The sequence below is a fragment of the Ictalurus furcatus genome, chromosome 14 (assembly GCF_023375685.1).
Source record: "Ictalurus furcatus strain D&B chromosome 14, Billie_1.0, whole genome shotgun sequence".
NCBI lineage: Eukaryota > Metazoa > Chordata > Actinopteri > Siluriformes > Ictaluridae > Ictalurus > Ictalurus furcatus.
The window spans coordinates 7,117,565-7,135,337 of record NC_071268.1 but is presented as its reverse complement, the minus strand read 5'-3'; the positions used below and the strand labels follow the sequence as shown (position 1 = coordinate 7,135,337).

Below are 17,773 nucleotides of genomic sequence, written 5' to 3'. Positions count from 1 at the left end.
GCCCTCTTCTTAGGCTTAGAAGAACCCGTGAAGCACGTCCCAACAGACATGTCAACAGCCTCTCTCTTCAAGGAAGACAAGGTCAGTGAGAGTTCAGAGCTCTTCTTGGAAAGGCCGGGTTTGACGTCCAGCTGGACATCTGGCCATGCAAAAACACATAGACAGAGTGAAACTGTCAGAAAACATAAGTCATGAAATATGAAGAACAGAGCAGGTGCATAAAACATAGGAAAGTCCCACTTACCCATCATGTAAAATGCAGGCAGAAAAATGGCCTGTCCAGACAGTTGGGCACCAATAAGTGAACAGGTGGGGAAGCACCTGGTCCCGAGATATAAAGATCTACCGCACGGTGACAGGCAATGACGTGACTTTTATTAGGAAAACTGTTGGCCCCGGACTTAATAGGAAAATGTACAACCACACTAAGGAAGAAAATAGAGGGCCGATAGAAGATAAGGGGAAGATTTATGAACAAAAAGTACAGACAGTATGGAGCAATCTCTAAAAAATGGAAAAATTACATAATCAGGATACCTGTGGAAGAGTGTGATTGGCTGTACAGACAGGGGGACCACGTATGATGGATGGGTTTAAGCTAAGGAGACATGCTGAAGGTATTTAAAAGATAGAGTTCTGCATTGAACTTCAGTGCAAGATTCTGCCCATGAAATTTGTATTACTGGTACCAGAAAAGGTCGAAGTCTTGCCTGACTCAATAAACCTTTTTGCCTGCAATCCAGTCATCGTGAGTTTGGCTACTTTATTTCTTCTAAATACAAGTAAGATAGGGTAGTAAGTTTTATAGTTTACGTTTGTGAGCTAGCAGGGTCAGTGTAGGTATATCAGGTAAATTATCCTACAGCGTTTGACTCCGCCCCTTTTGGTTCCTACACTAGCAATGGAAGGTTTTTGCTGATACTGTCTTGGCTTATGTACCTAATGCGACTCGGTTGCAAAATTCTTGAAAAACACCCTGTAATCACAAATTTTTCGTTATTTAGAAGGAGAACTGTACACTGTGCTGATGTTGGAGACGTGTTTTACCGCAAGGTTTTCTGTGTCGTTTAAGACGAGTATGGGAATGAATTTTAACAGATTTCATCTACATGTCGCATTTGTTATGGCCCGACTGTTTGATTGAATACTTTTATTTCCAGCCTGTTTCATTTCCTTTTGCTTTCTAGAAATCTTTGTGTTGGGAAATTCTTGAACATGTTTTTCTCAGTCAAAATGGTGACAGAAGCTTCGTTCGTGCCGTTACATCAATGATTGGCATACTATCACCCGAGTAACGTTGTTGGACTTACCATCCCGGATGGATCACTTTCTGAATGTACCCCTATGGCGTTGTAGGCGAGATGTTTATTCTTGCGCAGAGGCAATATTGTAGTTTATGAGGTTAATCCGAGGCGCGATCATTGCTGGTTGAAAACTTTACCCAATACCCCGCCTGGATGACTTGAAAAATAGTCAGCTGTGGCAATTTTTGATGGTTTCTGACGAAATCTTTTAAAATTGTGCAAAAGATAGTTTGTGCTTTTGACTTTTTGCATTTATGGGTGTGTTAGGTTGGTCTAATATTTGTCGTTTAAAAAGAGCGTTTGTGTCATGCTTTATAGTGTCTTTAGCTGTTTGTGATGTTGTAGTGGTAGTGTTTAGCTTTTAATTTTTTGTTTCGTTAACCTGAAACGGTTCCGTTGCTGTTTTAGTGTAAAACAGCCTGCCATGGCATATTCAGATTATTTCTAAAGGGAATTTAACTAGTGATTAAAGCACCTGGTTTTAGACATCTTCCTGTGGTGTTTGACTCCGCCCCTTTTGGTTCCTACACTAGCAATGGAAGGTTTTTGCTGATACTGTCTTGGCTTATGTACCTAATGCGACTCGGTTGCAAAATTCTTGAAAAACACCCTGTAATCACAAATTTTTCGTTATTTAGAAGGAGAACTGTACACTGTGCTGATGGTGGAGACGTGTTTTACCGCAAGGTTTTCTGTGTCGTTTAAGACGAGTATGGGAATGAATTTTAACAGATTTCATCTACATGTCGCATTTGTTATGGCCCGACTGTTTGATTGAATACTTTTATTTCCAGCCTGTTTCATTTCCTTTTGCTTTCTAGAAATCTTTGTGTTGGGAAATTCTTGAACATGTTTTTCTCAGTCAAAATGGTGACAGAAGCTTCGTTCGTGCTGTTACATCAATGATTGGCATACTATCACCCGAGTAACGTTGTTGGACTTACCATCCCGGATGGATCACTTTCTGAATGTACCCCTATGGCGTTGTAGGCGAGATGTTTATTCTTGCGCAGAGGCAATATTGTAGCTTATGAGGTTAATCCGAGGCGCGATCATTGCTGGTTGAAAACTTTACCCAATACCCCGCCTGGATGACTTGAAAAATAGTCAGCTGTGGCAATTTTTGATGGTTTCTGACGAGACCTTTTAAAATTGTACAAAAAATAGCTTGTGCTTTTGACTTTTTGCATTTATGGTGTGTTAGGTTGGTCTAATATTTGTCGTTTAAAAAGAGCGTTTGTGTCATGCTTTATAGTGTCTTTAGCTGTTTGTGATGTTGTAGTGGTAGTGTTTAGCTTTTAATTTTTTGTTTCGTTAACCTGAAACGGTTCCGTTGCTGTTTTAGTGTAAAACAGCCTGCCATGGCATATTCAGATTATTTCTAAAGGGAATTTAACTAGTGATTAAAGCACCTGGTTTTAGACATCTTCCTGTGGTGTTTGACTCCGCCCCTTTTGGTTCCTACACTAGCAATGGAAGGTTTTTGCTGATACTGTCTTGGCTTATGTACCTAATGCGACTCGGTTGCAAAATTCTTGAAAAACACCCTGTAATCACAAATTTTTCGTTATTTAGAAGGAGAACTGTACACTGTGCTGATGGTGGAGACGTGTTTTACCGCAAGGTTTTCTGTGTCGTTTAAGACGAGTATGGGAATGAATTTTAACAGATTTCATCTACATGTCGCATTTGTTATGGCCCGACTGTTTGATTGAATACTTTTATTTCCAGCCTGTTTCATTTCCTTTTGCTTTCTAGAAATCTTTGTGTTGGGAAATTCTTGAACATGTTTTTCTCAGTCAAAATGGTGACAGAAGCTTCGTTCGTGCTGTTACATCAATGATTGGCATACTATCACCCGAGTAACGTTGTTGGACTTACCATCCCGGATGGATCACTTTCTGAATGTACCCCTATGGCGTTGTAGGCGAGATGTTTATTCTTGCGCAGAGGCAATATTGTAGCTTATGAGGTTAATCCGAGGCGCGATCATTGCTGGTTGAAAACTTTACCCAATACCCCGCCTGGATGACTTGAAAAATAGTCAGCTGTGGCAATTTTTGATGGTTTCTGACGAAACCTTTTAAAATTGTGCAAAAGATAGTTTGTGCTTTTGACTTTTTGCCTTTATGGGTGTGTTAGGCTGGTCTAATATTTGTCGTTTAAAAAGAGCGTTTGTGTCATGCTTTATAGTGTCTTTAGCTGTTTGTGATGTTGTAGTGGTAGTGTTTAGCTTTTAATTTTTTGTTTCGTTAACTTGAAACGGTTCCGTTGCTGTTTTAGTGTAAAACAGCCTGCCATGGCATATTCAGATTATTTCTAAAGGGAATTTAACTAGTGATTAAAGCACCTGGTTTTAGACATCTTCCTGTGGTGTTTGACTCCGCCCCTTTTGGTTCCTACACTAGCAATGGAAGGTTTTTGCTGATACTGTCTTGGCTTATGTACCTAATGCGACTCGGTTGCAAAATTCTTGAAAAACACCCTGTAATCACAAATTTTTCGTTATTTAGAAGGAGAACTGTACACTGTGCTGATGGTGGAGACGTGTTTTACCGCAAGGTTTTCTGTGTCGTTTAAGACGAGTATGGGAATGAATTTTAACAGATTTCATCTACATGTCGCATTTGTTATGGCCCGACTGTTTGATTGAATACTTTTATTTCCAGCCTGTTTCATTTCCTTTTGCTTTCTAGAAATCTTTGTGTTGGGAAATTCTTGAACATGTTTTTCTCAGTCAAAATGGTGACAGAAGCTTCGTTCGTGCTGTTACATCAATGATTGGCATACTATCACCCGAGTAACGTTGTTGGACTTACCATCCCGGATGGATCACTTTCTGAATGTACCCCTATGGCGTTGTAGGCGAGATGTTTATTCTTGCGCAGAGGCAATATTGTAGCTTATGAGGTTAATCCGAGGCGCGATCATTGCTGGTTGAAAACTTTACCCAATACCCCGCCTGGATGACTTGAAAAATAGTCAGCTGTGGCAATTTTTGATGGTTTCTGACGAAACCTTTTAAAATTGTGCAAAAGATAGTTTGTGCTTTTGACTTTTTGCCTTTATGGGTGTGTTAGGCTGGTCTAATATTTGTCGTTTAAAAAGAGCGTTTGTGTCATGCTTTATAGTGTCTTTAGCTGTTTGTGATGTTGTAGTGGTAGTGTTTAGCTTTTAATTTTTTGTTTCGTTAACTTGAAACGGTTCCGTTGCTGTTTTAGTGTAAAACAGCCTGCCATGGCATATTCAGATTATTTCTAAAGGGAATTTAACTAGTGATTAAAGCACCTGGTTTTAGACATCTTCCTGTGGTGTTTGACTCCGCCCCTTTTGGTTCCTACACTAGCAATGGAAGGTTTTTGCTGATACTGTCTTGGCTTATGTACCTAATGCGACTCGGTTGCAAAATTCTTGAAAAACACCCTGTAATCACAAATTTTTCGTTATTTAGAAGGAGAACTGTACACTGTGCTGATGGTGGAGACGTGTTTTACCGCAAGGTTTTCTGTGTCGTTTAAGACGAGTATGGGAATGAATTTTAACAGATTTCATCTACATGTCGCATTTGTTATGGCCCGACTGTTTGATTGAATACTTTTATTTCCAGCCTGTTTCATTTCCTTTTGCTTTCTAGAAATCTTTGTGTTGGGAAATTCTTGAACATGTTTTTCTCAGTCAAAATGGTGACAGAAGCTTCGTTCGTGCTGTTACATCAATGATTGGCATACTATCACCCGAGTAACGTTGTTGGACTTACCATCCCGGATGGATCACTTTCTGAATGTACCCCTATGGCGTTGTAGGCGAGATGTTTATTCTTGCGCAGAGGCAATATTGTAGCTTATGAGGTTAATCCGAGGCGCGATCATTGCTGGTTGAAAACTTTACCCAATACCCCGCCTGGATGACTTGAAAAATAGTCAGCTGTGGCAATTTTTGATGGTTTCTGACGAAACCTTTTAAAATTGTGCAAAAGATAGTTTGTGCTTTTGACTTTTTGCCTTTATGGGTGTGTTAGGCTGGTCTAATATTTGTCGTTTAAAAAGAGCGTTTGTGTCATGCTTTATAGTGTCTTTAGCTGTTTGTGATGTTGTAGTGGTAGTGTTTAGCTTTTAATTTTTTGTTTCGTTAACTTGAAACGGTTCCGTTGCTGTTTTAGTGTAAAACAGCCTGCCATGGCATATTCAGATTATTTCTAAAGGGAATTTAACTAGTGATTAAAGCACCTGGTTTTAGACATCTTCCTGTGGTGTTTGACTCCGCCCCTTTTGGTTCCTACACTAGCAATGGAAGGTTTTTGCTGATACTGTCTTGGCTTATGTACCTAATGCGACTCGGTTGCAAAATTCTTGAAAAACACCCTGTAATCACAAATTTTTCGTTATTTAGAAGGAGAACTGTACACTGTGCTGATGGTGGAGACGTGTTTTACCGCAAGGTTTTCTGTGTCGTTTAAGACGAGTATGGGAATGAATTTTAACAGATTTCATCTACATGTCGCATTTGTTATGGCCCGACTGTTTGATTGAATACTTTTATTTCCAGCCTGTTTCATTTCCTTTTGCTTTCTAGAAATCTTTGTGTTGGGAAATTCTTGAACATGTTTTTCTCAGTCAAAATGGTGACAGAAGCTTCGTTCGTGCTGTTACATCAATGATTGGCATACTATCACCCGAGTAACGTTGTTGGACTTTCCATCCCGGATGGATCACTTTCTGAATGTACCCCTATGGCGTTGTAGGCGAGATGTTTATTCTTGCGCAGAGGCAATATTGTAGCTTATGAGGTTAATCCGAGGCGCGATCATTGCTGGTTGAAAACTTTACCCAATACCCCGCCTGGATGACTTGAAAAATAGTCAGCTGTGGCAATTTTTGATGGTTTCTGACGAAACCTTTTAAAATTGTACAAAAAATAGTTCGTGCTTTTGACTTTTTGCCTTTATGGGTGTGTTAGGTTGGTCTAATATTTGTCGTTTAAAAAGAGCGTTTGTGTCATGCTTTATAGTGTCTTTAGCTGTTTGTGATGTTGTAGTGGTAGTGTTTAGCTTTTAATTTTTTGTTTCGTTAACCTGAAACGGTTCCGTTGCTGTTTTAGTGTAAAACAGCCTGCCATGGCATATTCAGATTATTTCTAAAGGGAATTTAACTAGTGATTAAAGCACCTGGTTTTAGACATCTTCCTGTGGTGTTTGACTCCGCCCCTTTTGGTTCCTACACTAGCAATGGAAGGTTTTTGCTGATACTGTCTTGGCTTATGTACCTAATGCGACTCGGTTGCAAAATTCTTGAAAAACACCCTGTAATCACAAATTTTTCGTTATTTAGAAGGAGAACTGTACACTGTGCTGATGGTGGAGACGTGTTTTACCGCAAGGTTTTCTGTGTCGTTTAAGACGAGTATGGGAATGAATTTTAACAGATTTCATCTACATGTCGCATTTGTTATGGCCCGACTGTTTGATTGAATACTTTTATTTCCAGCCTGTTTCATTTCCTTTTGCTTTCTAGAAATCTTTGTGTTGGGAAATTCTTGAACATGTTTTTCTCAGTCAAAATGGTGACAGAAGCTTCGTTCGTGCTGTTACATCAATGATTGGCATACTATCACCCGAGTAACGTTGTTGGACTTTCCATCCCGGATGGATCACTTTCTGAATGTACCCCTATGGCGTTGTAGGCGAGATGTTTATTCTTGCGCAGAGGCAATATTGTAGCTTATGAGGTTAATCCGAGGCGCGATCATTGCTGGTTGAAAACTTTACCCAATACCCCGCCTGGATGACTTGAAAAATAGTCAGCTGTGGCAATTTTTGATGGTTTCTGACGAAACCTTTTAAAATTGTGCAAAAGATAGTTTGTGCTTTTGACTTTTTGCCTTTATGGGTGTGTTAGGCTGGTCTAATATTTGTCGTTTAAAAAGAGCGTTTGTGTCATGCTTTATAGTGTCTTTAGCTGTTTGTGATGTTGTAGTGGTAGTGTTTAGCTTTTAATTTTTTGTTTCGTTAACCTGAAACGGTTCCGTTGCTGTTTTAGTGTAAAACAGCCTGCCATGGCATATTCAGATTATTTCTAAAGGGAATTTAACTAGTGATTAAAGCACCTGGTTTTAGACATCTTCCTGTGGTGTTTGACTCCGCCCCTTTTGGTTCCTACACTAGCAATGGAAGGTTTTTGCTGATACTGTCTTGGCTTATGTACCTAATGCGACTCGGTTGCAAAATTCTTGAAAAACACCCTGTAATCACAAATTTTTCGTTATTTAGAAGGAGAACTGTACACTGTGCTGATGGTGGAGACGTGTTTTACCGCAAGGTTTTCTGTGTCGTTTAAGACGAGTATGGGAATGAATTTTAACAGATTTCATCTACATGTCGCATTTGTTATGGCCCGACTGTTTGATTGAATACTTTTATTTCCAGCCTGTTTCATTTCCTTTTGCTTTCTAGAAATCTTTGTGTTGGGAAATTCTTGAACATGTTTTTCTCAGTCAAAATGGTGACAGAAGCTTCGTTCGTGCTGTTACATCAATGATTGGCATACTATCACCCGAGTAACGTTGTTGGACTTTCCATCCCGGATGGATCACTTTCTGAATGTACCCCTATGGCGTTGTAGGCGAGATGTTTATTCTTGCGCAGAGGCAATATTGTAGCTTATGAGGTTAATCCGAGGCGCGATCATTGCTGGTTGAAAACTTTACCCAATACCCCGCCTGGATGACTTGAAAAATAGTCAGCTGTGGCAATTTTTGATGGTTTCTGACGAAACCTTTTAAAATTGTGCAAAAGATAGTTTGTGCTTTTGACTTTTTGCCTTTATGGGTGTGTTAGGCTGGTCTAATATTTGTCGTTTAAAAAGAGCGTTTGTGTCATGCTTTATAGTGTCTTTAGCTGTTTGTGATGTTGTAGTGGTAGTGTTTAGCTTTTAATTTTTTGTTTCGTTAACTTGAAACGGTTCCGTTGCTGTTTTAGTGTAAAACAGCCTGCCATGGCATATTCAGATTATTTCTAAAGGGAATTTAACTAGTGATTAAAGCACCTGGTTTTAGACATCTTCCTGTGGTGTTTGACTCCGCCCCTTTTGGTTCCTACACTAGCAATGGAAGGTTTTTGCTGATACTGTCTTGGCTTATGTACCTAATGCGACTCGGTTGCAAAATTCTTGAAAAACACCCTGTAATCACAAATTTTTCGTTATTTAGAAGGAGAACTGTACACTGTGCTGATGGTGGAGACGTGTTTTACCGCAAGGTTTTCTGTGTCGTTTAAGACGAGTATGGGAATGAATTTTAACAGATTTCATCTACATGTCGCATTTGTTATGGCCCGACTGTTTGATTGAATACTTTTATTTCCAGCCTGTTTCATTTCCTTTTGCTTTCTAGAAATCTTTGTGTTGGGAAATTCTTGAACATGTTTTTCTCAGTCAAAATGGTGACAGAAGCTTCGTTCGTGCTGTTACATCAATGATTGGCATACTATCACCCGAGTAACGTTGTTGGACTTTCCATCCCGGATGGATCACTTTCTGAATGTACCCCTATGGCGTTGTAGGCGAGATGTTTATTCTTGCGCAGAGGCAATATTGTAGCTTATGAGGTTAATCCGAGGCGCGATCATTGCTGGTTGAAAACTTTACCCAATACCCCGCCTGGATGACTTGAAAAATAGTCAGCTGTGGCAATTTTTGATGGTTTCTGACGAAACCTTTTAAAATTGTGCAAAAGATAGTTTGTGCTTTTGACTTTTTGCCTTTATGGGTGTGTTAGGCTGGTCTAATATTTGTCGTTTAAAAAGAGCGTTTGTGTCATGCTTTATAGTGTCTTTAGCTGTTTGTGATGTTGTAGTGGTAGTGTTTAGCTTTTAATTTTTTGTTTCGTTAACCTGAAACGGTTCCGTTGCTGTTTTAGTGTAAAACAGCCTGCCATGGCATATTCAGATTATTTCTAAAGGGAATTTAACTAGTGATTAAAGCACCTGGTTTTAGACATCTTCCTGTGGTGTTTGACTCCGCCCCTTTTGGTTCCTACACTAGCAATGGAAGGTTTTTGCTGATACTGTCTTGGCTTATGTACCTAATGCGACTCGGTTGCAAAATTCTTGAAAAACACCCTGTAATCACAAATTTTTCGTTATTTAGAAGGAGAACTGTACACTGTGCTGATGGTGGAGACGTGTTTTACCGCAAGGTTTTCTGTGTCGTTTAAGACGAGTATGGGAATGAATTTTAACAGATTTCATCTACATGTCGCATTTGTTATGGCCCGACTGTTTGATTGAATACTTTTATTTCCAGCCTGTTTCATTTCCTTTTGCTTTCTAGAAATCTTTGTGTTGGGAAATTCTTGAACATGTTTTTCTCAGTCAAAATGGTGACAGAAGCTTCGTTCGTGCTGTTACATCAATGATTGGCATACTATCACCCGAGTAACGTTGTTGGACTTTCCATCCCGGATGGATCACTTTCTGAATGTACCCCTATGGCGTTGTAGGCGAGATGTTTATTCTTGCGCAGAGGCAATATTGTAGCTTATGAGGTTAATCCGAGGCGCGATCATTGCTGGTTGAAAACTTTACCCAATACCCCGCCTGGATGACTTGAAAAATAGTCAGCTGTGGCAATTTTTGATGGTTTCTGACGAAACCTTTTAAAATTGTGCAAAAGATAGTTTGTGCTTTTGACTTTTTGCCTTTATGGGTGTGTTAGGCTGGTCTAATATTTGTCGTTTAAAAAGAGCGTTTGTGTCATGCTTTATAGTGTCTTTAGCTGTTTGTGATGTTGTAGTGGTAGTGTTTAGCTTTTAATTTTTTGTTTCGTTAACTTGAAACGGTTCCGTTGCTGTTTTAGTGTAAAACAGCCTGCCATGGCATATTCAGATTATTTCTAAAGGGAATTTAACTAGTGATTAAAGCACCTGGTTTTAGACATCTTCCTGTGGTGTTTGACTCCGCCCCTTTTGGTTCCTACACTAGCAATGGAAGGTTTTTGCTGATACTGTCTTGGCTTATGTACCTAATGCGACTCGGTTGCAAAATTCTTGAAAAACACCCTGTAATCACAAATTTTTCGTTATTTAGAAGGAGAACTGTACACTGTGCTGATGGTGGAGACGTGTTTTACCGCAAGGTTTTCTGTGTCGTTTAAGACGAGTATGGGAATGAATTTTAACAGATTTCATCTACATGTCGCATTTGTTATGGCCCGACTGTTTGATTGAATACTTTTATTTCCAGCCTGTTTCATTTCCTTTTGCTTTCTAGAAATCTTTGTGTTGGGAAATTCTTGAACATGTTTTTCTCAGTCAAAATGGTGACAGAAGCTTCGTTCGTGCTGTTACATCAATGATTGGCATACTATCACCCGAGTAACGTTGTTGGACTTACCATCCCGGATGGATCACTTTCTGAATGTACCCCTATGGCGTTGTAGGCGAGATGTTTATTCTTGCGCAGAGGCAATATTGTAGCTTATGAGGTTAATCCGAGGCGCGATCATTGCTGGTTGAAAACTTTACCCAATACCCCGCCTGGATGACTTGAAAAATAGTCAGCTGTGGCAATTTTTGATGGTTTCTGACGAAACCTTTTAAAATTGTGCAAAAGATAGTTTGTGCTTTTGACTTTTTGCCTTTATGGGTGTGTTAGGCTGGTCTAATATTTGTCGTTTAAAAAGAGCGTTTGTGTCATGCTTTATAGTGTCTTTAGCTGTTTGTGATGTTGTAGTGGTAGTGTTTAGCTTTTAATTTTTTGTTTCGTTAACTTGAAACGGTTCCGTTGCTGTTTTAGTGTAAAACAGCCTGCCATGGCATATTCAGATTATTTCTAAAGGGAATTTAACTAGTGATTAAAGCACCTGGTTTTAGACATCTTCCTGTGGTGTTTGACTCCGCCCCTTTTGGTTCCTACACTAGCAATGGAAGGTTTTTGCTGATACTGTCTTGGCTTATGTACCTAATGCGACTCGGTTGCAAAATTCTTGAAAAACACCCTGTAATCACAAATTTTTCGTTATTTAGAAGGAGAACTGTACACTGTGCTGATGGTGGAGACGTGTTTTACCGCAAGGTTTTCTGTGTCGTTTAAGACGAGTATGGGAATGAATTTTAACAGATTTCATCTACATGTCGCATTTGTTATGGCCCGACTGTTTGATTGAATACTTTTATTTCCAGCCTGTTTCATTTCCTTTTGCTTTCTAGAAATCTTTGTGTTGGGAAATTCTTGAACATGTTTTTCTCAGTCAAAATGGTGACAGAAGCTTCGTTCGTGCTGTTACATCAATGATTGGCATACTATCACCCGAGTAACGTTGTTGGACTTACCATCCCGGATGGATCACTTTCTGAATGTACCCCTATGGCGTTGTAGGCGAGATGTTTATTCTTGCGCAGAGGCAATATTGTAGCTTATGAGGTTAATCCGAGGCGCGATCATTGCTGGTTGAAAACTTTACCCAATACCCCGCCTGGATGACTTGAAAAATAGTCAGCTGTGGCAATTTTTGATGGTTTCTGACGAAACCTTTTAAAATTGTGCAAAAGATAGTTTGTGCTTTTGACTTTTTGCCTTTATGGGTGTGTTAGGCTGGTCTAATATTTGTCGTTTAAAAAGAGCGTTTGTGTCATGCTTTATAGTGTCTTTAGCTGTTTGTGATGTTGTAGTGGTAGTGTTTAGCTTTTAATTTTTTGTTTCGTTAACCTGAAACGGTTCCGTTGCTGTTTTAGTGTAAAACAGCCTGCCATGGCATATTCAGATTATTTCTAAAGGGAATTTAACTAGTGATTAAAGCACCTGGTTTTAGACATCTTCCTGTGGTGTTTGACTCCGCCCCTTTTGGTTCCTACACTAGCAATGGAAGGTTTTTGCTGATACTGTCTTGGCTTATGTACCTAATGCGACTCGGTTGCAAAATTCTTGAAAAACACCCTGTAATCACAAATTTTTCGTTATTTAGAAGGAGAACTGTACACTGTGCTGATGGTGGAGACGTGTTTTACCGCAAGGTTTTCTGTGTCGTTTAAGACGAGTATGGGAATGAATTTTAACAGATTTCATCTACATGTCGCATTTGTTATGGCCCGACTGTTTGATTGAATACTTTTATTTCCAGCCTGTTTCATTTCCTTTTGCTTTCTAGAAATCTTTGTGTTGGGAAATTCTTGAACATGTTTTTCTCAGTCAAAATGGTGACAGAAGCTTCGTTCGTGCTGTTACATCAATGATTGGCATACTATCACCCGAGTAACGTTGTTGGACTTACCATCCCGGATGGATCACTTTCTGAATGTACCCCTATGGCGTTGTAGGCGAGATGTTTATTCTTGCGCAGAGGCAATATTGTAGCTTATGAGGTTAATCCGAGGCGCGATCATTGCTGGTTGAAAACTTTACCCAATACCCCGCCTGGATGACTTGAAAAATAGTCAGCTGTGGCAATTTTTGATGGTTTCTGACGAAACCTTTTAAAATTGTGCAAAAGATAGTTTGTGCTTTTGACTTTTTGCCTTTATGGGTGTGTTAGGCTGGTCTAATATTTGTCGTTTAAAAAGAGCGTTTGTGTCATGCTTTATAGTGTCTTTAGCTGTTTGTGATGTTGTAGTGGTAGTGTTTAGCTTTTAATTTTTTGTTTCGTTAACTTGAAACGGTTCCGTTGCTGTTTTAGTGTAAAACAGCCTGCCATGGCATATTCAGATTATTTCTAAAGGGAATTTAACTAGTGATTAAAGCACCTGGTTTTAGACATCTTCCTGTGGTGTTTGACTCCGCCCCTTTTGGTTCCTACACTAGCAATGGAAGGTTTTTGCTGATACTGTCTTGGCTTATGTACCTAATGCGACTCGGTTGCAAAATTCTTGAAAAACACCCTGTAATCACAAATTTTTCGTTATTTAGAAGGAGAACTGTACACTGTGCTGATGGTGGAGACGTGTTTTACCGCAAGGTTTTCTGTGTCGTTTAAGACGAGTATGGGAATGAATTTTAACAGATTTCATCTACATGTCGCATTTGTTATGGCCCGACTGTTTGATTGAATACTTTTATTTCCAGCCTGTTTCATTTCCTTTTGCTTTCTAGAAATCTTTGTGTTGGGAAATTCTTGAACATGTTTTTCTCAGTCAAAATGGTGACAGAAGCTTCGTTCGTGCTGTTACATCAATGATTGGCATACTATCACCCGAGTAACGTTGTTGGACTTACCATCCCGGATGGATCACTTTCTGAATGTACCCCTATGGCGTTGTAGGCGAGATGTTTATTCTTGCGCAGAGGCAATATTGTAGCTTATGAGGTTAATCCGAGGCGCGATCATTGCTGGTTGAAAACTTTACCCAATACCCCGCCTGGATGACTTGAAAAATAGTCAGCTGTGGCAATTTTTGATGGTTTCTGACGAAACCTTTTAAAATTGTGCAAAAGATAGTTTGTGCTTTTGACTTTTTGCCTTTATGGGTGTGTTAGGCTGGTCTAATATTTGTCGTTTAAAAAGAGCGTTTGTGTCATGCTTTATAGTGTCTTTAGCTGTTTGTGATGTTGTAGTGGTAGTGTTTAGCTTTTAATTTTTTGTTTCGTTAACCTGAAACGGTTCCGTTGCTGTTTTAGTGTAAAACAGCCTGCCATGGCATATTCAGATTATTTCTAAAGGGAATTTAACTAGTGATTAAAGCACCTGGTTTTAGACATCTTCCTGTGGTGTTTGACTCCGCCCCTTTTGGTTCCTACACTAGCAATGGAAGGTTTTTGCTGATACTGTCTTGGCTTATGTACCTAATGCGACTCGGTTGCAAAATTCTTGAAAAACACCCTGTAATCACAAATTTTTCGTTATTTAGAAGGAGAACTGTACACTGTGCTGATGGTGGAGACGTGTTTTACCGCAAGGTTTTCTGTGTCGTTTAAGACGAGTATGGGAATGAATTTTAACAGATTTCATCTACATGTCGCATTTGTTATGGCCCGACTGTTTGATTGAATACTTTTATTTCCAGCCTGTTTCATTTCCTTTTGCTTTCTAGAAATCTTTGTGTTGGGAAATTCTTGAACATGTTTTTCTCAGTCAAAATGGTGACAGAAGCTTCGTTCGTGCTGTTACATCAATGATTGGCATACTATCACCCGAGTAACGTTGTTGGACTTACCATCCCGGATGGATCACTTTCTGAATGTACCCCTATGGCGTTGTAGGCGAGATGTTTATTCTTGCGCAGAGGCAATATTGTAGCTTATGAGGTTAATCCGAGGCGCGATCATTGCTGGTTGAAAACTTTACCCAATACCCCGCCTGGATGACTTGAAAAATAGTCAGCTGTGGCAATTTTTGATGGTTTCTGACGAAACCTTTTAAAATTGTGCAAAAGATAGTTTGTGCTTTTGACTTTTTGCCTTTATGGGTGTGTTAGGCTGGTCTAATATTTGTCGTTTAAAAAGAGCGTTTGTGTCATGCTTTATAGTGTCTTTAGCTGTTTGTGATGTTGTAGTGGTAGTGTTTAGCTTTTAATTTTTTGTTTCGTTAACCTGAAACGGTTCCGTTGCTGTTTTAGTGTAAAACAGCCTGCCATGGCATATTCAGATTATTTCTAAAGGGAATTTAACTAGTGATTAAAGCACCTGGTTTTAGACATCTTCCTGTGGTGTTTGACTCCGCCCCTTTTGGTTCCTACACTAGCAATGGAAGGTTTTTGCTGATACTGTCTTGGCTTATGTACCTAATGCGACTCGGTTGCAAAATTCTTGAAAAACACCCTGTAATCACAAATTTTTCGTTATTTAGAAGGAGAACTGTACACTGTGCTGATGGTGGAGACGTGTTTTACCGCAAGGTTTTCTGTGTCGTTTAAGACGAGTATGGGAATGAATTTTAACAGATTTCATCTACATGTCGCATTTGTTATGGCCCGACTGTTTGATTGAATACTTTTATTTCCAGCCTGTTTCGTTTCCTTTTGCTTTCTAGAAATCTTTGTGTTGGGAAATTCTTGAACATGTTTTTCTCAGTCAAAATGGTGACAGAAGCTTCGTTCGTGCCGTTACATCAATGATTGGCATACTATCACCCGAGTAACGTTGTTGGACTTACCATCCCGGATGGATCACTTTCTGAATGTACCCCTATGGCGTTGTAGGCGAGATGTTTATTCTTGCGCAGAGGCAATATTGTAGCTTATGAGGTTAATCCGAGGCGCGATCATTGCTGGTTGAAAACTTTACCCAATACCCCGCCTGGATGACTTGAAAAATAGTCAGCTGTGGCAATTTTTGATGGTTTCTGACGAAATCTTTTAAAATTGTGCAAAAGATAGTTTGTGCTTTTGACTTTTTGCTTTTATGGGTGTGTTAGGCTGGTCTAATATTTGTCGTTTAAAAAGAGCGTTTGTGTCATGCTTTATAGTGTCTTTAGCTGTTTGTGATGTTGTAGTGATAGTGTTTAGCTTTTAATTTTTTGTTTCGTTAACTTGAAACGGTTCCGTTGCTGTTTTAGTGTAAAACAGCCTGCCATGGCATATTCAGATTATTTCTAAAGGGAATTTAACTAGTGATTAAAGCACCTGGTTTTAGACATCTTCCTGTGGTGTTTGACTCCGCCCCTTTTGGTTCCTACACTAGCAATGGAAGGTTTTTGCTGATACTGTCTTGGCTTATGTACCTAATGCGACTCGGTTGCAAAATTCTTGAAAAACACCCTGTAATCACAAATTTTTCGTTATTTAGAAGGAGAACTGTACACTGTGCTGATGGTGGAGACGTGTTTTACCGCAAGGTTTTCTGTGTCGTTTAAGACGAGTATGGGAATGAATTTTAACAGATTTCATCTACATGTCGCATTTGTTATGGCCCGACTGTTTGATTGAATACTTTTATTTCCAGCCTGTTTCATTTCCTTTTGCTTTCTAGAAATCTTTGTGTTGGGAAATTCTTGAACATGTTTTTCTCAGTCAAAATGGTGACAGAAGCTTCGTTCGTGCTGTTACATCAATGATTGGCATACTATCACCCGAGTAACGTTGTTGGACTTTCCATCCCGGATGGATCACTTTCTGAATGTACCCCTATGGCGTTGTAGGCGAGATGTTTATTCTTGCGCAGAGGCAATATTGTAGCTTATGAGGTTAATCCGAGGCGCGATCATTGCTGGTTGAAAACTTTACCCAATACCCCGCCTGGATGACTTGAAAAATAGTCAGCTGTGGCAATTTTTGATGGTTTCTGACGAAACCTTTTAAAATTGTACAAAAAAATAGTTCGTGCTTTTGACTTTTTGCATTTATGGGTGTGTTAGGTTGGTCTAATATTTGTCGTTTAAAAAGAGCGTTTGTGTCATGCTTTATAGTGTCTTTAGCTGTTTGTGATGTTGTAGTGGTAGTGTTTAGCTTTTAATTTTTTGTTTCGTTAACTTGAAACGGTTCCGTTGCTGTTTTAGTGTAAAACAGCCTGCCATGGCATATTCAGATTATTTCTAAATGGAATTTAACTAGTGATTAAAGCACCTGGTTTTAGACATCTTCCTGTGGTGTTTGACTCCGCCCCTTTTGGTTCCTACACTAGCAATGGAAGGTTTTTGCTGATACTGTCTTGGCTTATGTACCTAATGCGACTCGGTTGCAAAATTCTTGAAAAACACCCTGTAATCACAAATTTTTCGTTATTTAGAAGGAGAACTGTACACTGTGCTGATGGTGGAGACGTGTTTTACCGCAAGGTTTTCTGTGTCGTTTAAGACGAGTATGGGAATGAATTTTAACAGATTTCATCTACATGTCGCATTTGTTATGGCCCGACTGTTTGATTGAATACTTTTATTTCCAGCCTGTTTCATTTCCTTTTGCTTTCTAGAAATCTTTGTGTTGGGAAATTCTTGAACATGTTTTTCTCAGTCAAAATGGTGACAGAAGCTTCGTTCGTGCTGTTACATCAATGATTGGCATACTATCACCCGAGTAACGTTGTTGGACTTACCATCCCGGATGGATCACTTTCTGAATGTACCCCTATGGCGTTGTAGGCGAGATGTTTATTCTTGCGCAGAGGCAATATTGTAGCTTATGAGGTTAATCCGAGGCGCGATCATTGCTGGTTGAAAACTTTACCCAATACCCCGCCTGGATGACTTGAAAAATAGTCAGCTGTGGCAATTTTTGATGGTTTCTGACGAAATCTTTTAAAATTGTGCAAAAGATAGTTTGTGCTTTTGACTTTTTGCCTTTATGGGTGTGTTAGGCTGGTCTAATATTTGTCGTTTAAAAAGAGCGTTTGTGTCATTCTTTATAGTGTCTTTAGCTGTTTGTGATGTTGTAGTGGTAGTGTTTAGCTTTTAATTTTTTGTTTCGTTAACTTGAAACGGTTCCGTTGCTGTTTTAGTGTAAAACAGCCTGCCATGGCATATTCAGATTATTTCTAAAGGGAATTTAACTAGTGATTAAAGCACCTGGTTTTAGACATCTTCCTGTGGTGTTTGACTCCGCCCCTTTTGGTT

At 39.4% G+C, this 17,773-nt stretch overlaps 18 non-coding genes across 18 annotated transcripts; all 18 read left to right on the top strand.

Moving 5' to 3' along the window:
- The first annotated feature begins 1,367 nt into the window (after positions 1-1,367).
- LOC128618805 (U4 spliceosomal RNA) lies at positions 1,368-1,508 on the top strand. The gene has a single exon (XR_008387825.1). It is a non-coding gene; the product is annotated as a U4 spliceosomal RNA (small nuclear RNA).
- A 797-nt stretch (positions 1,509-2,305) lies between these two features.
- On the top strand, positions 2,306-2,446 carry LOC128618799 (U4 spliceosomal RNA). The gene has a single exon (XR_008387820.1). It is a non-coding gene; the product is annotated as a U4 spliceosomal RNA (small nuclear RNA).
- A 796-nt stretch (positions 2,447-3,242) lies between these two features.
- On the top strand, positions 3,243-3,383 carry LOC128618797 (U4 spliceosomal RNA). Its single transcript, XR_008387818.1, has one exon. It is a non-coding gene; the product is annotated as a U4 spliceosomal RNA (small nuclear RNA).
- Positions 3,384-4,180: 797 nt separating this feature from the next.
- Positions 4,181-4,321, top strand: LOC128618796 (U4 spliceosomal RNA). Its single transcript, XR_008387817.1, has one exon. It is a non-coding gene; the product is annotated as a U4 spliceosomal RNA (small nuclear RNA).
- A 797-nt stretch (positions 4,322-5,118) lies between these two features.
- Positions 5,119-5,259, top strand: LOC128618795 (U4 spliceosomal RNA). Its single transcript, XR_008387816.1, has one exon. It is a non-coding gene; the product is annotated as a U4 spliceosomal RNA (small nuclear RNA).
- A 797-nt stretch (positions 5,260-6,056) lies between these two features.
- LOC128618794 (U4 spliceosomal RNA) lies at positions 6,057-6,197 on the top strand. The gene has a single exon (XR_008387815.1). It is a non-coding gene; the product is annotated as a U4 spliceosomal RNA (small nuclear RNA).
- A 797-nt stretch (positions 6,198-6,994) lies between these two features.
- LOC128618792 (U4 spliceosomal RNA) lies at positions 6,995-7,135 on the top strand. The gene has a single exon (XR_008387814.1). It is a non-coding gene; the product is annotated as a U4 spliceosomal RNA (small nuclear RNA).
- Positions 7,136-7,932: 797 nt separating this feature from the next.
- On the top strand, positions 7,933-8,073 carry LOC128618791 (U4 spliceosomal RNA). The gene has a single exon (XR_008387813.1). It is a non-coding gene; the product is annotated as a U4 spliceosomal RNA (small nuclear RNA).
- Positions 8,074-8,870: 797 nt separating this feature from the next.
- LOC128618790 (U4 spliceosomal RNA) lies at positions 8,871-9,011 on the top strand. The gene has a single exon (XR_008387812.1). It is a non-coding gene; the product is annotated as a U4 spliceosomal RNA (small nuclear RNA).
- Positions 9,012-9,808: 797 nt separating this feature from the next.
- Positions 9,809-9,949, top strand: LOC128618789 (U4 spliceosomal RNA). Its single transcript, XR_008387811.1, has one exon. It is a non-coding gene; the product is annotated as a U4 spliceosomal RNA (small nuclear RNA).
- A 797-nt stretch (positions 9,950-10,746) lies between these two features.
- Positions 10,747-10,887, top strand: LOC128618788 (U4 spliceosomal RNA). Its single transcript, XR_008387810.1, has one exon. It is a non-coding gene; the product is annotated as a U4 spliceosomal RNA (small nuclear RNA).
- Positions 10,888-11,684: 797 nt separating this feature from the next.
- LOC128618787 (U4 spliceosomal RNA) lies at positions 11,685-11,825 on the top strand. The gene has a single exon (XR_008387809.1). It is a non-coding gene; the product is annotated as a U4 spliceosomal RNA (small nuclear RNA).
- A 797-nt stretch (positions 11,826-12,622) lies between these two features.
- Positions 12,623-12,763, top strand: LOC128618786 (U4 spliceosomal RNA). Its single transcript, XR_008387808.1, has one exon. It is a non-coding gene; the product is annotated as a U4 spliceosomal RNA (small nuclear RNA).
- A 797-nt stretch (positions 12,764-13,560) lies between these two features.
- Positions 13,561-13,701, top strand: LOC128618785 (U4 spliceosomal RNA). The gene has a single exon (XR_008387807.1). It is a non-coding gene; the product is annotated as a U4 spliceosomal RNA (small nuclear RNA).
- A 797-nt stretch (positions 13,702-14,498) lies between these two features.
- Positions 14,499-14,639, top strand: LOC128618784 (U4 spliceosomal RNA). The gene has a single exon (XR_008387806.1). It is a non-coding gene; the product is annotated as a U4 spliceosomal RNA (small nuclear RNA).
- Positions 14,640-15,436: 797 nt separating this feature from the next.
- On the top strand, positions 15,437-15,577 carry LOC128618783 (U4 spliceosomal RNA). Its single transcript, XR_008387805.1, has one exon. It is a non-coding gene; the product is annotated as a U4 spliceosomal RNA (small nuclear RNA).
- A 797-nt stretch (positions 15,578-16,374) lies between these two features.
- LOC128618780 (U4 spliceosomal RNA) lies at positions 16,375-16,515 on the top strand. The gene has a single exon (XR_008387804.1). It is a non-coding gene; the product is annotated as a U4 spliceosomal RNA (small nuclear RNA).
- Positions 16,516-17,313: 798 nt separating this feature from the next.
- Positions 17,314-17,454, top strand: LOC128618779 (U4 spliceosomal RNA). The gene has a single exon (XR_008387803.1). It is a non-coding gene; the product is annotated as a U4 spliceosomal RNA (small nuclear RNA).
- The last annotated feature ends 319 nt before the right edge of the window (positions 17,455-17,773 follow it).